The sequence below is a fragment of the Topomyia yanbarensis genome, chromosome 2, assembly GCF_030247195.1.
Source record: "Topomyia yanbarensis strain Yona2022 chromosome 2, ASM3024719v1, whole genome shotgun sequence".
NCBI classification, from domain to species: Eukaryota; Metazoa; Arthropoda; class Insecta; order Diptera; family Culicidae; genus Topomyia; species Topomyia yanbarensis.
The window spans coordinates 442,776,015-442,798,596 of NC_080671.1; the positions used below are offsets into that span (position 1 = coordinate 442,776,015).

General features: G+C 37.0%; 1 long non-coding RNA gene across 2 annotated transcripts; it reads right to left on the reverse strand.

Moving 5' to 3' along the window:
- Window positions 1-18,297: 18,297 nt before the first annotated feature.
- Window positions 18,298-21,819, reverse strand: LOC131685656 (uncharacterized). 2 transcript variants are annotated; one of them, XR_009304856.1, is made up of 4 exons: window positions 21,625-21,819; window positions 21,193-21,553; window positions 20,748-21,139; window positions 18,298-19,755 (listed from the first exon to the last, which is right to left on the reverse strand). It is a non-coding gene; the product is annotated as an uncharacterized LOC131685656 (long non-coding RNA). The 2 variants fall into 2 exon arrangements; XR_009304855.1 differs by having other exon boundaries at window positions 18,299-19,755; window positions 21,193-21,812.
- Window positions 21,820-22,582: the final 763 nt, after the last annotated feature.

Sequence of the window (22,582 nt, forward strand, 5' to 3'; positions counted from 1 at the left end):
TTTGCATATAAAATATTTGAAATAATCCATAAAAAATTGTAAAACGATCCTTAACAAAGTTGTCCATGTTCCACTGAACAAAACTGAAAATCCATAAAACAGTGCGAAGGATCCATAAAAAAGGGTGATTTGATCCATAGATTATGTAAAATTGAACCATATCGACGTGTTTTAATGTACATTGTTAATATTCTATGGATCAATGTCAGTAAATTTATGGCGCAAAATGTATCATTTTATGGAACATTTCCAGTATTTTTATGGGGCATTAGTTGATTTTAATTGCTCTTTTATTACTATTTTAGTGCTCTTTTACGACCATTTTATGGTTCAATTTTACATAATGTATGGATCAAATCACCCTTTTTTATGGATCATTCACACTGTTTTATGGATTTTCAGTTTTGTTTTATGGAACATGGACAACTTTTTTATGGATCGTTTTTCAATTTTTTATGGATCATTTTTGTTGTTTTAGCGGCGCAAACTTAGGGCTGCCACACAGAATAGGGGAATGATTATACTTGTTAAATCAAGCATATTGTTGATAATCTAGTTGCATTGCCAAGATCTTGAAACTGGTCTCTGTATTGAAAAGTATGAAGCATACAGGGTGTTTGGTTCACGGTTAAGAACCTCTCGGGGGGTGATAGACTGTCATATTTGGAGAAAAAAATTGTTCTACACATACCATCAAATCTCAATCGTTACAGAGTTATTGAACTTTATGTGTAAAAAACTTATTTGTCTTAAAATACCTCTAACTCAAAAAGTATACTTTGTATTTCAAATATTTTAGATCCACTGGGAAGGTGAGAAAATTTCGCATTGAATGATGCCCTCACATGTTTCAGCTAATGAGTTTAAGTAGCTTTTTCAAAGTAATTTAGTGAAAATTAAACAATTTTAATCGATTTTTCGTTCATTTCTTGAAGATCCCAATAGTTAACCTCATCATTTTAATAATCCAGATTGTTAGTCTTGAAGAGCTGCATAATTCGTTCTTTGACATGATACACTTACCTTTTCTTATTTTCATGAGTTTGAGTTATTCAACTTGGATATTTTTATCTTATTTTCACTAATACCAGCTCTAATTGAAAAAGTAAGGCACTTATTGTACTTTTTTACTTTTTATTCGAAAGCCAGGAAAATTTTACAGAGAAAAAATTATTAATACCTTTCAGTTAAGTGAATTTAGTATTCTTTTAGAAGTAAATTATTTTAAAGTTAGTGTTATTATTAGCATTTCTTAAAATAGTAAATAATAAACATCACCATTATTATCATGGAAATAATGCATCTCAGCAAGTTCTACAGTTTTGTCTTTGACTCCATTCAATTATCTCTTTTTGTTTCGACGCAAAATCGTTTTTATCACATCGTTTCATATGCAAAAATAACGATTTCGAACCCACTACATTTGTGGCGAGGTCATGCTGTGTTAACTATTAAATAGCAGCAAAATGAAAAGAGATATAGACAAAGTGTCAAATAAAAAGTTATAGAGAACATTAAGGGGCATCAAATAAATAATAGTAACAATAAATTTTGTTGATTAATAATTAGAATAATTAAAAAACTCTCCAAAAAACACAAATTTTGAGTTATTTCGTTAGTAAAAAATCATTTAGCACACTTAACTTAAAGATATTTGTACATACACTGATAGAACATTTTCTCAGCTTTCCAATAAAATCTTGTAAATAACGATATAAAGCATATTTTTCAGATTAGAGCCTTTTAAGCACTTGCAAGTCGGTTACAGGAAAAGTATAGTAATGAAATTACAAAGAAATTAGAAGAGATAGGAATATGTCGTCCAAGAACAAATTATGAATCGTCCTAAAACCCAACTTGTGGATAATTGATGTTGCTATAATCATACTTCATTATTTCGAGAAAATTAGCAAAAACCTCAAAAACACTAACTTTTAACTACTTTACAGCTAAAAGGTAACTAAAACTAATTAACTAAAAGATATGAGAACACCATTGAATAGGAAATATTCTCACCTTTCGAATGGAACTAAAAGATTTAAAATGCAAAGTATAGTTTTAAAGTTAGAGGTATTTTAAGACAAATAAGTTTTTTACACAAAAAGTTCAATAACTCTGTATCGGTTGAGATTTGATGGTATGTGTAGAACAATTTTTTTCTCCAAATATAACAGTCTATCACCCCCCGAGAGGTTCTTAACCATGAACCAAACACCCTGTATTACTTTAAAACTCATCAGAAAATCAACAATAAATTCTTTAAAAAATTGCCGATTCTTGAGATAAGCCTTGCTGACAGTATAATAGTATATCGCATTGTAGCTGATCTCTTGCTATATTTTTTTCCTTATATAACCAACTTTGGGGTTTGTAATCAATTACTTCTCAATTGCGCTAACTTGTTTTATTCAGATTCTTTCATGTACCAGCTATCGAGGTCATTTTAAGCGCAGCTCAGTTCTACTCGTGTTCAGTGCTAGGTCACAGCGGTATTAGGCAACGTACGGTTATCACATTTCTTATTCGCGCACGTTGGCTGCCTGCGTCAGTGTCTGTTCTTTGTCTGCAGATGAAGTCGTTTGTTTGCTCCGCTCACTGGCTAAGTATAACTCAGGCAGAATTGAGCATGAGCATGAACATGAGCATGATGACCGTACAATACGGTGTCCCAAAATGACATCATGTTAAAAAGTCATCGGGCTCACTTCTTAAATGAAAGATTAGGGTATCAGGACCATTAGAGTGACAGGAAAAAAATGACCCCTATCGGCCCATGCCTGCGTCGATTCCTAGTTCCACCAGGAGTACTTGCTCCAAATTTGAAGCAAATCGGACAAGTCTAGCTACCGGACCAACGTGCCTGAAGTTTGTATGGGATTTTTCGACAATTTACATGGAGAAAACCCACTAACTCGCATTTTCGCCGCTAGGTGGCACTATATGCATCATATTATCACTGAAAGTGAAAATAAGAAAGATAATTTAATTGCCTACAAATTTGTTGAAGACTGCTAGTCAATCACGCTTTGGTAAAAGAAGTTATTAAACTTTTAACGAAGTGATGTCTGAGTCAGTTTTGTATGGGGCCTAGCAGTGCATGATTGTGGATCAGTACTTGATTTGCACGAACAAAACATTTTTGTGAAATAATGGTTAGGTTTAGGTCAATAGTATGTTCGGAAGAATTATAGTAAGTAATACGAGTCATGTTTTGGTTAGAAAATTTTAGTTCCACATTTTACCGCATAGAGGGCGCCAACACTAACTTTTCAACGGAAAGAGATAGAGAATAGGTGTCTTCCACAAAGTTGTAGAGCAAGTATTTTTAAAAAATTCTTCCGAACATCTCGATATTCTATCTCACTCCTATGAAAAGTTAGTGTTGGCGCCCTCTATGCGGTTACAGGTGGAACTAAAATTTTCTAACCAAAACATAACTCGTATTATGTACTACAATTCTTGTGAATATACTATTCAGCTAAATATAACCATTATCTCACAAAAATGTATAGTTGGTGGTAATCGAGTACCGATCCACAACTATGCGCTGCTAGGCCCCATGCAAAACTGACTCAGACATCACTTCGTTAAAAGTTTAATAACTTTTTTTACCAAAGCCGGATTGACTAACAGTCTTCGACAAAGTTGTAGGCAATTAAATTATTTTTCTTATTTTCACTCACAGTGATAATACGATGCATATAGTGCCACCTAGCAACGAAAATGCGAGTTAGTGGGTTTTCTCCATGTAAATTGTCGAAAAATTCCACACAAACTTCAGGCACGTTGGTAGCTAGACTTGTCCGATTTGCTTAAAATTTGGAGCAAGTACTTCTGGTGGGACTAGGAATCGACTCAGGGGTGGGCCGATTGAGTTTTCAAAAATTCGTTATTTTTCTGGGCACTCTAAGGACCACTTTCTTCTTCGGAGTGATTTTGTTAAAGCGCTCCCTACTAGTGGCGAATATTGATTTTTTGTAAAATGGGCCGATTTTGGGTAAAATTTCAAATTTATGCTTGTTGAAGTGCTCCTGAACTGTCGTAGATTTTTTCAGCAATATTTTATTTTTCTGGAGATCCAAATGGAGTAGTTTGGTTAGTTAATTTGTACAAATTGTGGATTATAAGAGGGGCAGAGCCTTTAAAACTTGGCAAAAGGTTTAATTTTTGGTTAAATTATTTTCCTTCTATTTTCCAAAAAACAATTAGTGGTCTAAGCATATTTGAATTGTTTTATTTTTTGGAACATTATTATTTTTGATGAATTGCTAAAAATGTCGAAGGTTATATAACAAAAACTTATATAACTCATACCCCATTAGCCGCAGCTATACACTTTCTTCAGCAAAACCACGCCCCTATATTTGGTTCAACTATTTGAAGTGTTTCCCATACTTTTAAAATTTTGTAGATACCCAATTTTGAAGAAAAACTAATGAAAAACACCAAAAATTAAACTTTTTACCAAGTTTTAAAGTCTCTGCCGCTCTTATAATCCACAATTTGTACAAACTAACTAACCAAACTTCTCCATTTGAATTTCTAGAAAAATAAAAAAATACTGAAAAAAATCTAAGACAGTTCAGGAGCACTTCAACAAGCATGAATTTGAATTTTTACCCAAAATTTACAAAAAAAAAACAAAATTCGCCAATAGTAGGGAGCGTTTTAAGAAAATCACTCCGAAGAAGAAAGTGGTCCTGATACCCTAACCTTTCATTTAAGAAGTGAGCCCGATGACTTTTTAACATGATGTCATTTTGGGACACCCTACCGTAAAATTCGTAGTTGCTACTCCATGATTGACCAGAACAAGCGAAATTGCACAGATTCAACGAATGGGGCCTGGGAGTATCTGTCCATTCTCAATGTGCACGTTTCGAGAGTTCTATACTTTGAATTGCCAATACCGGCGCCGGCCACGCCCTTACAGCCATCGGGGAAGGAAAGGAATGTTAGTGTAGCAAAAGTTGTTGCGAGGACCGTGTATACCTATGCATCTCCACGTTTGCCACGGGAAGGAGTTTTTGTTAATAGGATGGGGTAAAGAGTTACACAAACCTGAATTCACCTTGATAAGTGATACAACTGTGCAACTCTCAGAAGTGTAATCATGTGTTTATTGCTCTGGGCAGCCGGCTGCCGAGAATTTGATATTTTTTTGGTTTGTTGAATTAATTTGAATATGTCCGGTTTGCAAAAAAGCAACTTCAACTACGGACTGCCCACAGTCGGGAGTGTTGCTTATGTTTAATAGAATCAGAAAGGTATGTGAACAATTCAATTATTCCTTGTTTCGCGATATACCAAAATGAATTCAATATTATGAAAAGCGATTACCTTTAGCGTCTCAAGAGATCTGTCGAAATAGATGCGGTAATATACCTATGTAATTGAAGACTTCGCAATACAAGCACTATTAATCTGTTATAAAATTTCGTATTTATGTAGCAAATAAAATGACAATTATATATTGATTTCTTTCTCCGCGAACATTGAATAAGGTACCGAGTGTTATTCGCGCGCGTTGTTACTCCTCCGGAGATCGCGTAAATGACTCACTGAACTAACGGCCGCTAACGCTAAAAAGTAAGCACTACCGAAATTTTACACTAATGACTAGAAAAAGATTGAAAACAATGAGAACGAAAAGAAACTAACCTGTCACTTTTTACGTCAATAATCAAGCTAGAATATTTTATACTCATGAAGAAATATGGTTGACATGACAATCAATAATATAGTGCATGCACTACTTCAAAGCAAATGAAATGGGAATCAAAAGCCATTCGTCTAGCTGCTTTATTTTAGAAATAGGCCACCTTAAAGCATGGTATGCACAAATAAAATAAATTAAAGACCAAATCGGATAACAAATACTATTTGTACTCACTGGAAGTTAAACTCACTCCACAGTTAAAAGCCAGTAGAAGAGCATTTGCGTGTGGAATATCAACATTAGAGAGTTCAGGCGAATGTCCTATAAAAATAAAGTTTGCACCCAGAATCAAACCATCTACAGAAACTTATATCGGTATTCAACAAACCAACATAATCTCGTTCAAATTGTCAATCGTAGCCACAATACCGTTTGCTAGAAGAAAACTAATAAAAGAGCACACACCTTCGCAGTGCACTCTGGAGCGCGCGCCGTGGTGAATGTATTTAAGAACGCCACACATAATTGAAAGAGCATGAGAGCGTTTATTTAGCTCCGAAAGAAAGAGCGTTCTGTTTTTTTCTGTGGTCTGTAATCATTGTATGCATAAAATTGGCGCGCCTGTGCATCATTGAAATGATGCCTGGCAGCAGTCATGGAATATATTGCTTCGAGCTGACGGAACGTAGCAACTACTACGAGGTCAGAAAGCAAACTGACGATTTTTTTCTTATGTGCTGCTTTTATACGTGTGTCGCGGTTTATTGAAGGGCAAAGAGGCGGTCCTGGCAATGCTCGCTGCCTGGTTCAATTGTTCAGACCAATTAGCACAGATAATTGCCACTTTCACAAAATACATTAATATTGTAATTTATAGTAATAGTATATTTCACGGAATCAAATACAATAAATGTGCACATATTTCCGATCAGATAGTGTACAAATATAGCGATTTCGATCAGTACAACAGAAGTTTTTCGCATTTGAAAACTGGGGAAATATCTCAGCAGAAACTTTGAAACGGGACCCCTATATTGAAACGTTAGGAGTATTCTACTTCAAAACATCGCACGCGATCCATACTTTATCATCAAAAGAATCCAGGTGGCATCATTGTACGTATGGTTGTAAGGTGGCGTGATTTCCGCGTCACATATTTAAAATTCTGTGATGCAGCCAACTGTCTGCTCTTTTATGAAACGCATTCTCTTTTACACGATCTTTCTAAATTACACCCAAAACTCGGCCGTAATACTTTTTCGGTAATAAGAAAAAATGCTCTAATAGCAAGATGTTCAATACTAAAACGGTCGCGACAAAACATTCCCCAAACAGCGATTACAATACATTCAAATCTTCTCTGGGTCGCACTCATGTTTCATCAATTCTTATACAGTAAATATTAACGCGTCGGATTGTCTGGAAGTCTTCGCTTGTATTGCGCATCAAGCGAAGCAAATACAATGTGGATAAAGACGAGTTTCGATTTTCTCTACATTCCGTATTCGGCTCACACTCTAGGGTAAAAGGGTATAATACGCCCCACCGGGGCTAAATGCCCCTCTTCGATTCCCAGGATTCCTGAATTATCTAAAAAGTAAAAATGACTGATAACAGTATCGTTTCATGAATTCAACGTACTAAGTTAGTTTGGTATTTTTAATATGTTGCAAAACAACAATATACACAAAAGTTTCAAAAGAGCTACTTTTATGTAAGCTTCCACTTTTTGCAAAAGCATTACAACCAATTAGAAATAGTCGGATTCGATAGAACTATTTCAAGTAGCTTACTAGAATGTTATAGTTACTATCTTAGTTTATAGCTTGGCTTAAAACTATGTGTGTGTGTGTGTGTAGAATTATTCATGTATTCACAATAGCTCATCACCGGCCAAAATACCCCAACCATTGTTGTGGGGCATACTCACCGATTGCTGTGGGGCATACCGTCCTCTTGTTGTGGGGCATATTACACTTTCACCGGGGGCATTTTGCCCTGGGTGAAAGAAAAAACTAGAATTTAGGCATCTTTGAAAAATGTTTAATTGTACTTGTCTCAGGATGTTTTTAATAAAAAATGAAACGGGTACTAATTTATAACTAATATAACAATAAATTAAAGTAGTTAGTGATCATAGCGTCGAATGGTGAAATATAGCTATTTTTGCTTAAGGGGGGCGTATTAGACCTGTTTACCCTACTAGCTTCAAAGCACAGTCCGAAAAAACGACTCGGAATAGTAGTGGGGTATTTCGGTGGGTGTTAAATGGAAATTTCTTTTCTATCACGGACGTAAACAGCGAGGTAGCGACTGCACAAAACATGCCCACATGCGCTGAAAAAGTGAAATTCTCGTGTTTGAGCGCAACGAAAACTCGAATCGAGAGCCCCTATTGCTGCGCTACCATTTAACTCAATACGTTGAACAAAGATGGCAGAGACTGCTCTAACCAACGGCTTCAAATTGGTAGGATAGAAACATAGCGATAATAGGCTCATCACCCTATCTAATCTGTGTTACTAAATTGTTGGCGGTTGCATGCGTAACCTACATGATAGCAATCTGTGCTTTCGTTGCGCAAAGACGAAAACTTTCTTAGCATCAAATTTACGCGGCTCGATGGAAAGCACAATGAAAGTTTATTGTTTACGTTCCATCAATTCAATAATTCGTTTCCACTTCACGTGATTCATTTCCACCCAGCCTATCCTATTTTGATTCTGCTAATAGGTACATTTTACAAAGCCTATTTATAAATGAATACACTGCCGAAAACCGTTGCAAAACCGCATCTAAGTCCATAAATAAAATTGTTTTCGATTTTTGTAAATTTATAGTTTCAATATATGATTAAGACCACTGCCCACGCTACATTTGTATGCGTACTTTGGGAAAGTTACAATAATAGCAGCATATAACTAGAAAGCTTGATCTATACAGGAAATGTGATTATATTGTCTAAAATGTGATTTTTCTTCACCGGTCCGGGTTTTTCACCACACACAATCGAAAAGTTTTTTTTTACCACACAATCGAAACTTCGGATGAAGTTTATTACCTGTTTGGGATTTGCAGTCCAAATATCAAAAGGTTCCAGTGTTCCTTTATCGAGGACTCTAAGTCTGCGTTGCATCAATGCACTGCATTTGCAGATCATGTGCTGTGATGTTTCACTTTCCGATCCGCTGATACGGCTTGTATCGTTTGTAAATTTACCAATCTTCATAGGATGATATTTACTCGGACAGGGTCCGGTAAGTAGTCCTGTCATGATGCATAGTCCTTTTTTATTTAACCAAAGCAACCCCAAAGCAAGTTATGATACTCCACTTGTTGGTTATAGATGTGATCTCCCACTTTTTCAGCTCCACTTTAATGGCACACGATGAGACTCCACAGAATGGTTCTGGTCCGACAAAATTAGTGGAAGACCCTCTTCTTGCTAACTCCGATTTTTCTCCGCCAATTGTCGGAGTGCAAGGATGCACTCCCATACGACATGTACACATTAGGGTGGGACAAAAAATACGAAATCCCATGTAAACTTTAAACCGTGGGCGCAAAAATATAGTTTCACCGATCGAGCTCAAAATTTGCAGAGTTGCTCTGGGAGCTAAATTGGACCCAAAAAGTTACTCGGAGCAAAATTTAATATTTTTTTTCATATAACCGTGTCCCATTCTAGTGCACGTGTAGAAGCCCTGTTTTTGGGTTCAACTTCAATTTAAATACAATAGGGTTTTTACAGTGAAGATCCGTTTTTATCAGTCTCTTGGTGTAGTTTAGGCTGACAAAATGAGGATTAGAGGTGTGCGCCGATGCATTTTTAATCGGCGGCGGCGTAAGCGACATATTTGGCCGGCGGCGGCGGCGTTGGCGGCGTCACGCCGTTGGACCCCATCGGCGGCGGCGCGCCGGCGTGTATCGGCGTGACGAATATTGACTCCTATGTAACTAAAAAAAATTCTTGGCAGTACAATTCCTTTCCCAAATATTCGGTTTTTATTGTAACAGGCACATACAAACAGACGTTACAGCTTGAAGAAAATTCAAAAAAAAATCATCGCCCACAATGTATTAGCGACATCTGTTGAACACATTGCACAAAATGTAATTCTCGTAACCACATCAATTTTTTTTAACTGAAGCTCTAATAGTGCCCACTCTGCTTGCGAAATGCAAGATAATAAATGAAAGGTGGAACTATTTTTACAGTTGTAAAATTTGAAAAACGAAATAGAAAAATTGACGATGTCGCATACTACGACTTCGCATGAAATAATGATTGCAATGGACAAATTTGAAGAATGCAGAGTAACGACTGTATTTCAATGACCATAATAATTATTTATTGTTCTATATTTGGGAAATTAAGCAACGGTTAAACAGATTTTGTTTTGTTTGAGGAAATTAATTCTTGTTGTCGTTTCATTGTTTTTTGTTTCTATTTAGTCTTCTTTACCGTCGCTATTTTAGAATCCCGCAGATATCAGGTACCCTAACACGAGGCGTTATTAATGGCATTACTGACCTTTCAAGGTAGACACATCCCAGTTAAGCTCAGCCAAAAATGAACCGGAATTCTGGCTGGTTCCAGTTCGTATTCCTGCTCCAGTAACACAACCGATTCTAGTTAGAATCGGTTGTGCCACTGGATCCCGTGTACGAACTGGAACCAGCCAGATTTTCAGTTCAATTCCGGCTGAACTTCACTGGGATTACTTCATTTTCCAGGCTGGCGTTTACTTTTACTTCTTGTAAGTACAAAATCGCCGCGATGATAAAGTATATACGATTCCATGGCACTACATTTTCTATCAACGTAAGATTTGCTTCTATCTTGAATTCAAAGTATGCTCGATGTGCTGGAATCATACAGATGTACACCCTGACGAAACCTAAATATACAGTTACTATCATTCATAATAATTCCACGACTTGATGTTTTAGCCCCTGTTGGGTTAAAACAGATCACTAAACAAGTCTGATTGAAAATGGTGTGAGCGTATCTCTAGTTTTCGTTGCGCCTGCACACCGCCAATTTCTCCAGCAGTTCCGGGGATCAACAAATTCTAATCCATTGCATACATCTAGTTAGATTCGATACACCGAATCAATTAATTTACTCACATCCTATTATGTGCTTACTCACACATCGGAATCGTGTTGTAACTTAAGAAATGATTGTAAACAACTCTCGCCTTGGGCACTTCGACAAGAATGAATTTCACATTTCTGGCCCATTTTGTTTGTTTTGGTTTGCGTGAGATTAAAAAGACGGTAACGTTTTCGGGTGGGTGCAGAACGTGCCATTTGAGCCAATATTTTCTGATTCCTGGGTGCAGAAACTAAGTAACGCATTTAGCTCTGTGTCAAAATCTTTTCACTAACGCCACGCTCGCTGATATGGCGCATTTTTGTAATTTTAATAGACCGCTTTTCCTACGAGTGATGAACATTCATCTCGTGTTACGTCCTATTTGTCTGTGATACGATGAATAATTTATGAGACCAGAAATCGTGCCCTCTGCATCGCTACATCAGTGCACCAACGTCGCGAAAAGTCAAGATCACTCTGCCCAATTATTCTTCAAGAAAAAAAATTTCAAAATAAGTCACGATTCAATCAATGATAAATAAACCTCGTATTGAAAATATTTTTTGTATTTTTACAAAACTACTTCACGCCAAAAAAATGATTCCATTATACTCAAATGTTTAGTATGTGGTTGTATCTGAATATGTTTAATATTTTTATGATTCTAGTTCATAGCTTGATGATACATTGATTTATATTAACTTTATTGACTAAAAAAAGTCAAGAATTGAACGATGTGCACTAGGGGCAGATCACTTGTGATGCATTTTTAAAAATCAGCTAAATTAAATGCATTTCTTTCCATCAAAATAGAGATTCATAATGTACTTTGTGTTGCGTGTAAGACGTCAAAACCCTACAAAAAATTAGCCCTACATTCAACAAAACGTCGAACAAAGTGAATCAGCGTAGGACGTTTGTTAAACAAACTTTTCTGCGAGGGAGTGCAAAGTTGATGCAAAAATGAATATTAAAGGATTTTTTTCTAATTTGATTCAAATTTGTTATACATTTCTAGAGTGATCTGCCCCTAGGATGTGCAACGATTTTCGTAAATTCTCGTCATGTTATCGTGATATTTTAGTCTTGATCTTACCGTCGGATTTTTTACACAGAGTCACGTGTCTTATAGTTTTCTTCTTTATCTCACGGACATGAATTATGGCTAGGTAATGTATTTTTGGTGCTCAGCGCAGTTTCATTTAATTTCGAAAATTACACTGAATCTTAACAAAAGAATAACAGGGTTACAGGTCCTAGTAGTTTCCTTGTATCTAATGCTCGCGCCTATGAGACTGGTTGCTAGCAGTTGTACACAATAGCTCACATAAAAATTTCAAAACCAAAGAGTAGACCGTATATTCCATGAATAATTGTCTGAGTTCCTTGTAATTGTTTACGTAAGTATATTAAGATTATGTGAAAGATTTATTGCTTTATGAACTATATTATGAACAGTTTCACGAGCTCGACTAGTGAATCGTGTCTAACATATTAGGAATCAACTATATCTTTAAAGTGGATTTTTTTTTAATTTATGGCCCATTCCACGAATGGTGAAATGTAACTTATATGCTCGCAATCATAACCAGTTGACGAAGCAAGAATGGATCCATGAATTATATTCCGAGTGTCGTGTAATGATTTTCGAGAAAATATCAAGAAGACTTTGTTAATTTTGTGATCTTATTCACAACCACTAATACCAAATAAAGATCAATATGTGGTAAATCAGGAATCAGTTAACGTCGTAAATTCGGACCGTAGACAATGTTCATAGATTTGTAGATAAAATTATGAGTCAATGATTTTCGAGTTCGCGAATTGTCGGCGTGAGAAAAAAGCGTCGGCGGCGCGCCGCCGGTTTACCTTTCGGCGTCGGCGTTTGTTGAAATTTACCGGCGGCGGCGGCGTGGCGCGGCGGCGCACAGGTCTAATGAGGATATTGACAAAATTGTTGCATATTTTTTTCTTTCTTTTTAATGAACCGGAGCTGTCAAAATATTCTTATTTAGTCCCTAGATACAGTCTTATAACCCTTTATGATTGCTAACGACTTCCGGTCTTGAAATTTTCTTTATTACATTTCTCATATTTTTGAGTATTTTCGAAAATAACCTATTGAGTGGATACCAAAGGCAGATTTCTGAGGTTATTTCGAATACTTGAACTTTTTTGTTATAATTACAAGACCATGAGTATATTCGCTTACTGAGTAAATTGAATCATTCATTCTAGTCCATTCAAGAAATGCCCTTATTGTGTGGATAATAAGTATTTTTGCCAAACAAAGCGTCTCTATTTTGGGATCAGACATCGACCATTAGTATATTCTCGTATCTTCAGAAAATAACTATCCGAAAACTAATTCATTTCTCAGAGGGGTTCGTATCTGATTCACTCACAAAAATAAATCGATTATTTTAATTGATTTTGTTACTTATTTGAAAACACTGAACAAATGTTTAAACTTAATTTGGAGTGCATTCTCGGCATCGTGTATTTCTTTTCGATCGCAGTAACGCAGTTAGCGCACCCTGGCAGAAATTTAGCAGATATTAAGCAAAGTGAAATTAGTTCTGGCAAGATTCTGCGCGTGTGTAATCTGGAATAAAGTAAAGTATAGTCAGGGTTTTTACACGGTTCCTACAAGGATTCTGCCAGGCTCGCTTTCCGTTAATGCTACGAAACTACTGAAAACTACGAAAAAGGTGAGTACACGCCATGTAAAAAGATAGACCGGTAACATCTTATACATAATCGGAGTGAAGCAGAATAGTTTCTAGGCTATTAATTCAAATGAAGCATTTTCTGTGCTCATCTTCCTTGTCTCTGGAACTTACGGGTCACGAGTGTAAACCCGCCGTAAATTGTAATAGTTTCCACGCTGATGGGACTGGCTGTTGATTTGGGGGTGCTGGATGCAGCTTTTTCAGCATGTTGTTACTACCCGATAAGTAGCTACAAGTGTGACAACCGTTTGTGTGGCATACAAGGCTAAGTTTTGGAATCGATAGCAGTGGATTAGTGAACGTCCGGTTATGATACATTCTGCTCTGCATCTTTAAGGTGTGCCGTTTGCTATGCAGGAACATACCAAATTGTCCTTTATGAGTGCTTAGCGTAGCTTGCGTAATTTTTGATGCATGTGTTTTGAATGTTATTGCCAGGTACGAATGAGTACGTCTCTCAATCCGCATCCTCACTATATACACACAGTTAGGAATACCCGAGTTCTTTCAAGTATTAAATTTAACGGATCTATTTGTTCGTATTGCGATGTGCATTTTTATATAAACTAGAGGCAATTACGCAGTGCCATATGGTGTAGTCAAATTGCTCTTTTGCCTTCTTCTATAGATACGGGAATCTTATTTCCAATTCATTTTCAACCACGCATTTTAGGTTGTTTTGAAAAAAGAGACTTTCTACTTGGGTTACGTATAGAATGATATCAGTGCATAATGGTATAGATGATGGAACTGGATAAAGCAAACTTCAGTAAGCCTAAACTCATTTTTCAGCTTCAGAAAATATTACACTTTACCATAACCGTAATAGAAACAATGCTTTGCTTATTGCTAAAGAATTATAAACCAAATTTAATGAATAACAGTTTCTGGTCGGAGAGGAGAGGCACGTGCCCCCGTGCCCCTCTCTGGATCCAGCAGTAGGAAGGCCTCAGCGACACTGACATAAGTACCACGGTTTGGGTAATGGGTAGGTATTTAGTCAGGATTCATTTCAAGCAAGCGATACGACTGAGAATATAATGTTGTGTGTTGTTAACAATTTAAATTTGATTTTTTGAATCTAGATACACCTATTATCGCATAGAGGTCGCCAACACAATTTTTTCAAGGAAAAGAGATAGAATATCGATATGTTCAGAACAATTACTGAAAAAATCCTGTTCTACAACTTTGTAGAAGACACCTAATTTCTATCTCTCTCCGTTGAAAAGTTAGTGTTGGTACCCTCTATACGGTAAAAAGTGGAACTAAAGTCATCTAACTAAAGCATGAATCATATTGTTTACTATAATTAATTATAATCGCATTATTTACTACAATTCGTCTTGTCTTGGCTTAGCCGGTCTATGTGAAAACACTATGCTATATTTCAACCTAAGTGGAAAAATGCCACACAAACGGATATCACACTTGTAGCTATTTGTCGGGTAGTAACAAAATACTGAAAAAGCTGCATCCAGCACCCCCAAATCAACAGCCAGTCCCATCAACGTGGAAACTATTACAATTGACGGCGGGTTTACACTCGTGACCCGTAAGTTCCAGAGACAAGGAAGATAAGCACAGAAAATGCCACATTTGAAGTAACAGCCTGCTTCACTCCGATTATGTATCAGATGTTACCGGTCCATCTTTTTACGTGGCTACGAAAAAGGTGAGTACACCTTTTTCGTAGTTTTCAGTAGTTTCGTAGCATGATTTTATATCAATCCTATGTGCAGGACCTCTAAAATCCCAGAGTCCCTGGCCCTAACCCATCATGTTAATGCATTAAGGTTTAACTGGTTTAACGGAAAGCGAGCCTGGCAGAGTCCTTGTAGGAACCGTGCAAAAACCCTGACTATTTATTTATTTATTAACAGATTAAGGCCGAAGTGGCCTGTGCCGTATACAAAAGATTCCTCCATTCCACTCGGTCCATGACCGCGCGTCGCCAGCCACGCAGTCTGCGAAGGGTCCGCAAATCGTTTTCCACCTGGTCGATCCATCGTGCTCGCTGCGCGCCACGTCTTCTTGTACCGGTCGGATTGCAATTGAGAACCGTTTTCACCGGGCTATTGTCCGACATTCTGGCTACGTGCCCGGCCCACCGTAGTCGTCCGATTTTCGCGGTATGACAGATGGGCGGCTCCCCCAACAGCTGATGCAACTCATGGTTCATTCGCCGTCTCCATGTGCCGTCTTCCATCTGCACTCCACCGTAGATGGTACGCAGCACTTTCCGTTCGAAGACACCAAGTGCGCGTTGGTCCTCCACGAGCATGGAAAACCCTGACTATACCTTACTTTATTCCAGAACATATTTTGGCTTAACTCAAGTTCTGTTAACTTTCTCTCAGGGTGCGTGGACTCCCGATCAGAAGGGAATAACTGATTTATAACACCTGGAGTTATTTATTTCGGAAATATTTTGAAACAGAACCTGTTATAAATCCGGCTGGTTAGTTGTTAAAATAACAAAAAATAAAAAAATGATAACAAAATTGTAACAATATTTGATATGATTTTATCAAAGTTAAAACTAAATGAGATATAATTTTTTTTTCCCAAAAGTAGAAACGTCCTCTGTGAGAGAACTGTATTAGATATAATCATCTAATGACAGAGACCTAGTAATAAACGATCAATTCATAAATTGATCTTTCATAATAGATTATGTTATAATATTGATAGTATAGAAAACTGTCAGAAATCCATTTTCCATTCCGTTATCTGAATATAACTCCAGTTGTTTTAAATATCAACCACAGTTATAATAGTGTTATAGTTTTACTCCAAATTAAGTTTAAGCAAACATTTTTTCTGTGTTTCTAAATGAGTAAAAATTGAATTAAAATAATTAATTCATTTTTGTGAGTGAATCAGATATAAATGACTCTCAGAACTGAATCAGTTTCCGATCTCTGATAGGTATTTTATGAATGGGTTCGACGAGTAGATACTAGTGGTCGATGATGGCTAATCCCATAGAGACGATGCGTTTGAGAAAAATTACTTATAAACCACACAATAATGGCATTTCTTGAATGGACTAGAATGAGTGATACTATTTAATCATTAATTGCTTTTCGAATAAACTCAAGTATTTATAACAAATTTTGCTTAACCGAGAGTCTTCGAAATAATCTCATATATCGGCAACTACTAAACAGACTGTTTTCGAAAATACTCAAAAATATGAGGAATGTAATAGACAATTTTCCTACACCGGAAGTCGGTAGTAATCGAAATGGGTTGTGAGACTGTATCTAGAGACAAAAGCAGGATATTTTGACAGCTTCGGTTTATTAAAAGAAAGAAAAAAATATGTCCGGATTTTGTCAATATCCGGGTTGTCGGTTTAAAATACACCAAGGAGTTGATAAAAACGGATCTTTACTGTAAAACCTTATTGTGTTTAAATTGAAGTTGAACCCAAAAACACGTAGCCATAATCTAACAAGTTCAATTTCCCTCAAAATATTCATTTAGTAGTACTGAGCAACTTCACCCTCGATTTCACCTAACGAAAATAATTAATTCCTATTTAAAAATGAAATGTTAAAATGTCTTGACAGCCATCACTTTAAAACTCGGCCTCCTGAGATCTTCGAATCGTATTCAGAACACGTGTTCATACACTTTTAAACCGATAAGCTCGATGACAGTGTATTTTCTTTCAGGTGTGGTAGATTAATGAAGCGAAAAAAAGTACCAGTTCATATTTCATCATTAGCCATTCCTCCCGCTTCGCGGAGACTTATTATTAAGATCCTTCACATCCCTTTCTCTTAACTCCCGATTTAATTTGCATAATATTGTACTTGACAGAAGCTTTCGTCGTTTAATTTTCGAGCGTAACCAGGAGAACGCAAGAGTAGGATGTGGGAGTGGTGATTGCGTTCCTGTTTGTTCCCGGTGGACGGAACGGAAAACGTCCGGTAAACGTGTTGAATAAGAAACAGCTTGCATTAATATGGATTTTCGCATGCAAAGCGTTTATTTTAAATTAGTTCCGTTCGACATCCGTACTCCGAACAGGTTCCTGGAAAACTGAACACCTTACGGGGTTGGGATGAAGCAGTTCAACTCCAAGTCACGTTTTCTGCCCTGCGAAGAAACGGGTAGAAGCCTTTCCTACAACGTTGTAAAATTGCGGTTTTACAAGTCAATGAAATTCACAGCAATTCGCACAATACCAACCAGAATGGATGAACGAACGAACAAAAAAAAAACAATTTCTAAAATATGTCCGCCACCTGACAGCAAATTATCCGTGCACCGTACACTGTACCAAAACTGAAGCGTTATTCCGAATGATATTCAATATGACCCGGCCCTTTAACATTTGTCAGTTGTGTTTTGGATGACAGCCTTTTGATTTTTGTTGCAAGTTACTTTCCACCCCTGTATGCAAGTATCAAATGATAGACATTCAGAAAATAGAAGCAAAAGTTTCGCATTGCAAAGCAACAACCGATCAAGATTGAAATGTTAACATTAACTTTACAATAACTAAAACGTCGAAATTGATAAGACATCCCCATATTCAGCGTATATACCAAATCAGAAAGTCGAAATACTTCCATTATTTCTTAGCATAAATGTCATCGAAAAGTTGAATGAAAGTTGCTCAAAGAACAAGACGATATATATTTGGTTTTAAGCAGAAGATCAGTTCAAATCAAGGAATTGGTAGTACGTATATAATTATTATTGAAACAGTTTATTGCATTTTGCAAACGTAATTTATTGTTATTGGTTTCTTAAAAACTATTGATCAAAATAATATATTCTAAAAACATCAAATCACAATCCAAATGCTTGTAACATGCTACCGTTGTATAAAAAAAACCTCACATTGAATTCAAACTTTTGACACTTTGCTTAATATAGTTTCGTTACCAACACACAGAAAAAAAATATTGGTAAAAGTAAGAGTGTTCCGCTCTTAGCAAAAAACAACTAACGCCTACTATCAGGTTGAAAGTAAAACTTTTAAATTAATCAAGAATAATAATCAAAATAAAAGTTTTCCTTTTAAGCTAATGAAGAATAGTATTCAAAATAAAAGTTTTATTTTCAAACTAAGAGTATGCGTTGGTTCTTTTTTGCTAAGAGTGAAAAACTCTTATTTTTACCAACATTTTTTTCTGTGTGAATGTCATCATGACAATCTTACAGCTTTAGCACCCAGTTAAGCTCAGCCGGAAATGAACCGGAATTCTGGCTGGTTCCAGTTCGTATTCCGACTTCAGTGGCTAATTAGAATCGGTTGTGTTACTGGAGCCAGAATACGAACTGGAACCAGCCAGAAATCCAGTTCATTTCCGGCTGAACCACAACTTTTTTTATCGCTACTCCCCCGGTACGTGAGTCTTCAAAAAAAATTTCTTCAGTTAAAACATGTTACGTAACATCGGTGACTACGAAAGTAAACGAAGAGAGACAATTACGCAGTATTCAAATTTAACGGTAAAAATTTGTTGCCTTCCTTCAGCGGAGAAAGTTATGTCTTATGTGTAATATAACTTGTTTTAGTTTAGTGCTAGGGCGTTTAGTGACAACGGTTTGCCTTGCTCTCTTGGTTCGATCTCGACTATAGGTTCTATCTCTCGATGCTGAATCATGGCAGCTAGCAACGGAATTATTCTTCAATGTGAAATTTACCCAGCAGTACCAGAATATAATATTCGCGCAATCAACGAAGAAAAGTTTCCGGAATTTGCGTCGGAGTCAGTCGAAACTTTTCATAGTTTCGATTGATACCGTTTCCCAGCTAGTGCTTTTTTAAAGATATTTTTCTGATGAGTCAGAATTTGTAATTCCGGACATATTCTCTTGTCTAGTGCGTAATTCTACTGGATCGTTGATCGACTTTTAACAATCGCACCGGGAGGTTGCTGATCTAGCTCAGTGCCTTCAAGTTTTACGGTAAACTTAAAAATTGCTGGGTGACTTGGTTTCTTGCTTGAGCGCAAAAGAGTGGTTTCCTTTCTGCTAACAATGATTAGGTTTGTTCCAGTACACGGAAGTCACTCCCTGTTGCTCCGGAACAAAACATTCTTGCTCCTTTTCACTCCGATTTGCTACCAAAAGAAGGAAAAGAAAAGAAGATAATACAGGAACGATTTTCTCCCTGTTTTCTCCGGAGTACTTCCAGTTTCTCCTGGTACTGGAACAAACCTATTGCTACCAGTGTTCTCTTGCGGCAACGTTGGTCCATCACAGAATCTCTTACGTTTGTGCGGTGCTGGTGTTTTCTGAAAAGAGGAAATAAATCACTATTACAGCAAGATGGTGAATAGTGAGACGCAATTCTTGAGCGTTTTTTCAAAAAGTCATATCTGCAATGAGTTACTCTCTTTGTTTACTTTCTCTTCTGTTAATAATTCGGTCACTTTAACATTTATCCCTCAAGTCTGGTCATAATATGCTACTTAAAACCACCGTCTTTCGATCTGTACTGTAAAATAAGTGAAAAGTGTTATAGTGACACCGTAAAAATCGAAAGAGAAAGTAAACAAAGAGAGTAACTCATTGCCGATGTCTTTTTGAAAAAATTCTCATGCGTCAAAATATTCGTAAACAGGCGTGTGTCATGAATGCCACCTGTATATTAACCACAATCATAGTACACTCAAAAAAGTAAACGTTATGCCTATTGGTTTATAGATTTTTGCACTATTGCGGAAGCATACGTTTACGACACTATTTACTGGCACATAAACCTAATGTGTGTATTTACAAGAAATATTAATCTTACATTCACATTTCATAATTATTAGGCACATAAAACCCCATTCTATAACAATATGCACATATAACTTATGTGTGTGCATACATAGTTTATACAATTGACACATAGAAGGTATGTGTGCGCTCGATAACAATAGCATTTCTTCTTCATATGAATTTTAAGCGGTTTGAAACAAATAGAGTTAACGTTTCGATTTTTTTTAGTGTACTTTTGTGCAGAGAATATTGTAACAACATAACGATAAAGTCAAAGTAACACCTTTCCGATCCGCTTTGGCAACGGTTCAGTACCGTGCACGAATGCCAATATTATTTTACACGCTTCAAATGTGAGCACACTTGTCCGGGACGGTGCCGTGCCGGACAAGTGTGAATGCTCGCTTTTGATTTGTATGAAAGAATATTGGTGTCCGTGCACGGAACTGAAACGGATCGGATAAGTGTAAATAGTGCTTAATGCTATAAATTGAACCCTTCCATAATAAAACTGAAATACCTGCGTCAGATTGTTTAATTGATTGTACATTTCCAAAGGTAATCAGCATTGTGGGGCAATGTAGTTCAGCCGCCATGGTCATCGGGATAGAACCAAAGCAGATCGAACATTGGCTCCTCATGTTGCATATCATGCGATCCGTCTAGCTCTCGAATCTGATTCAGGGACTAAGACGGCTATGTGAAACCAGTAGATTTGGCCATCACCTAGTGCCGGTCGCGTGGAAATTTTCCAAACCTTGGGATAGGAATACCTGTAACTACAATCTCTCGGGACTCGTGGTTCCTAGGGCTGTGATTCCCGTACGATATTGAATCGTTAGTGCCACCATTTCACCAGAATAATAGTTCCGATCAACATAGTCATCAATTGACAGCTATTTGGCATCCATCCTAAAAAATATGATCGTGAAACTAGCTGTGCACAAACTTACGAAACATTTTACCTATTGTATATCACTCCCTTTCCAGTACTCCCTCTTTGCCTTGCATACTATGGCTTTGACCAGTTATTTGCACTAAATAACGGCTATTCCCTGTATGTTGAAAGACACCATGTCAGTGGCATTGCTCCAAAATATGCAAATAAATCCTTTGATCCGGACGCTAGTTTCTCTCCCAATGCCAGGAAATCAGCTCCAAAGCAATTTTTCTAGGGTACGTTAGTCTTGAAGATGACAAGCAGCAGTTTTTTCACGTTTTGATGTCGCGAACTGACTTTTTGCGACTGCACAGAAATAATGAAAAAACTTATCTCGCAAACGCATGAAGCGCTTCAAATGACTGTCATTCGAGCCAGCCCAAACACTGGAAACAGATGAAACACGAATGATCAACTACTGTTAGTTGAGATGATAATAATAAGCGCCATCGTTTACTTTTTTGGGTGCAAATAATTCATATGGCGTTATGTCTATCCTTCGAATATCACAGACTGTTCATTCCAATACAGACATGAAGTCATTCGATCTTGAATCCACCATTTTTTGGATGATTGCCATTCGAAATCGTCAACATTGAGTTTTTATGTCGTTCAAATGACAAATCATATGCTATATCGCAACAATTTTTGTTCAGTGTACCAATAGGTACGCCGCGAAAACAATATGTCACGCCCGAACAGGAAATTGTATATAAAACCGCAGTAGGCCGTAATAACTATCTCACCCCGGGTTTACGGTGATAATCGCAATAAACGACCACACTTTAGTGCGGAACGTTCGCTTTGTCTCTGGAGGGGTCGGAGCCCGGGGGCTATGGGCTATGCCGTGGACGTGGGGGAGTTTGCCATAAATCGGCGAATTGAAATTTAATGGTCCATTAGATAATTAATATGCGTGGTGAATTATGGCTTCGCAACATCAGCACACAGGTTTTAGTGGGGAACCAAGTGCGCACTGATGTAGTAGGTAGTGGATATAGATTTAGCTACTGTTTGTTGCCATGATTCGATTGCTTTGTTTGTTTGTTTGTTTGTTTACTTGTAACTATGTGTTTTAGGTTGGCATCCCACTTGTTAGATCATCCGGGTTGATTACGAGTATATGTACATAGGTATCACTTTTCATGGTGCATAAACAGCAAACCGGTGAAATTGATTTCGAATTAAAAATGGATGATTTTAATGCTTCACAAATTAATTCCCTTTGCGAAATGGCATTAATTTTTTAGCGCAAACACACCGAGAGAACCGGTAATTTATTGTTTTCCCACGGAGATTTTTTATAGTCGAATAAAGCAATCCCTACGGAAAACAGAATCACCCATACGATTAATTTCCCTGATTAACACTCCGGCAGCATCCCACACACAAAAATTTTGCCGCGTTTGTGCAAA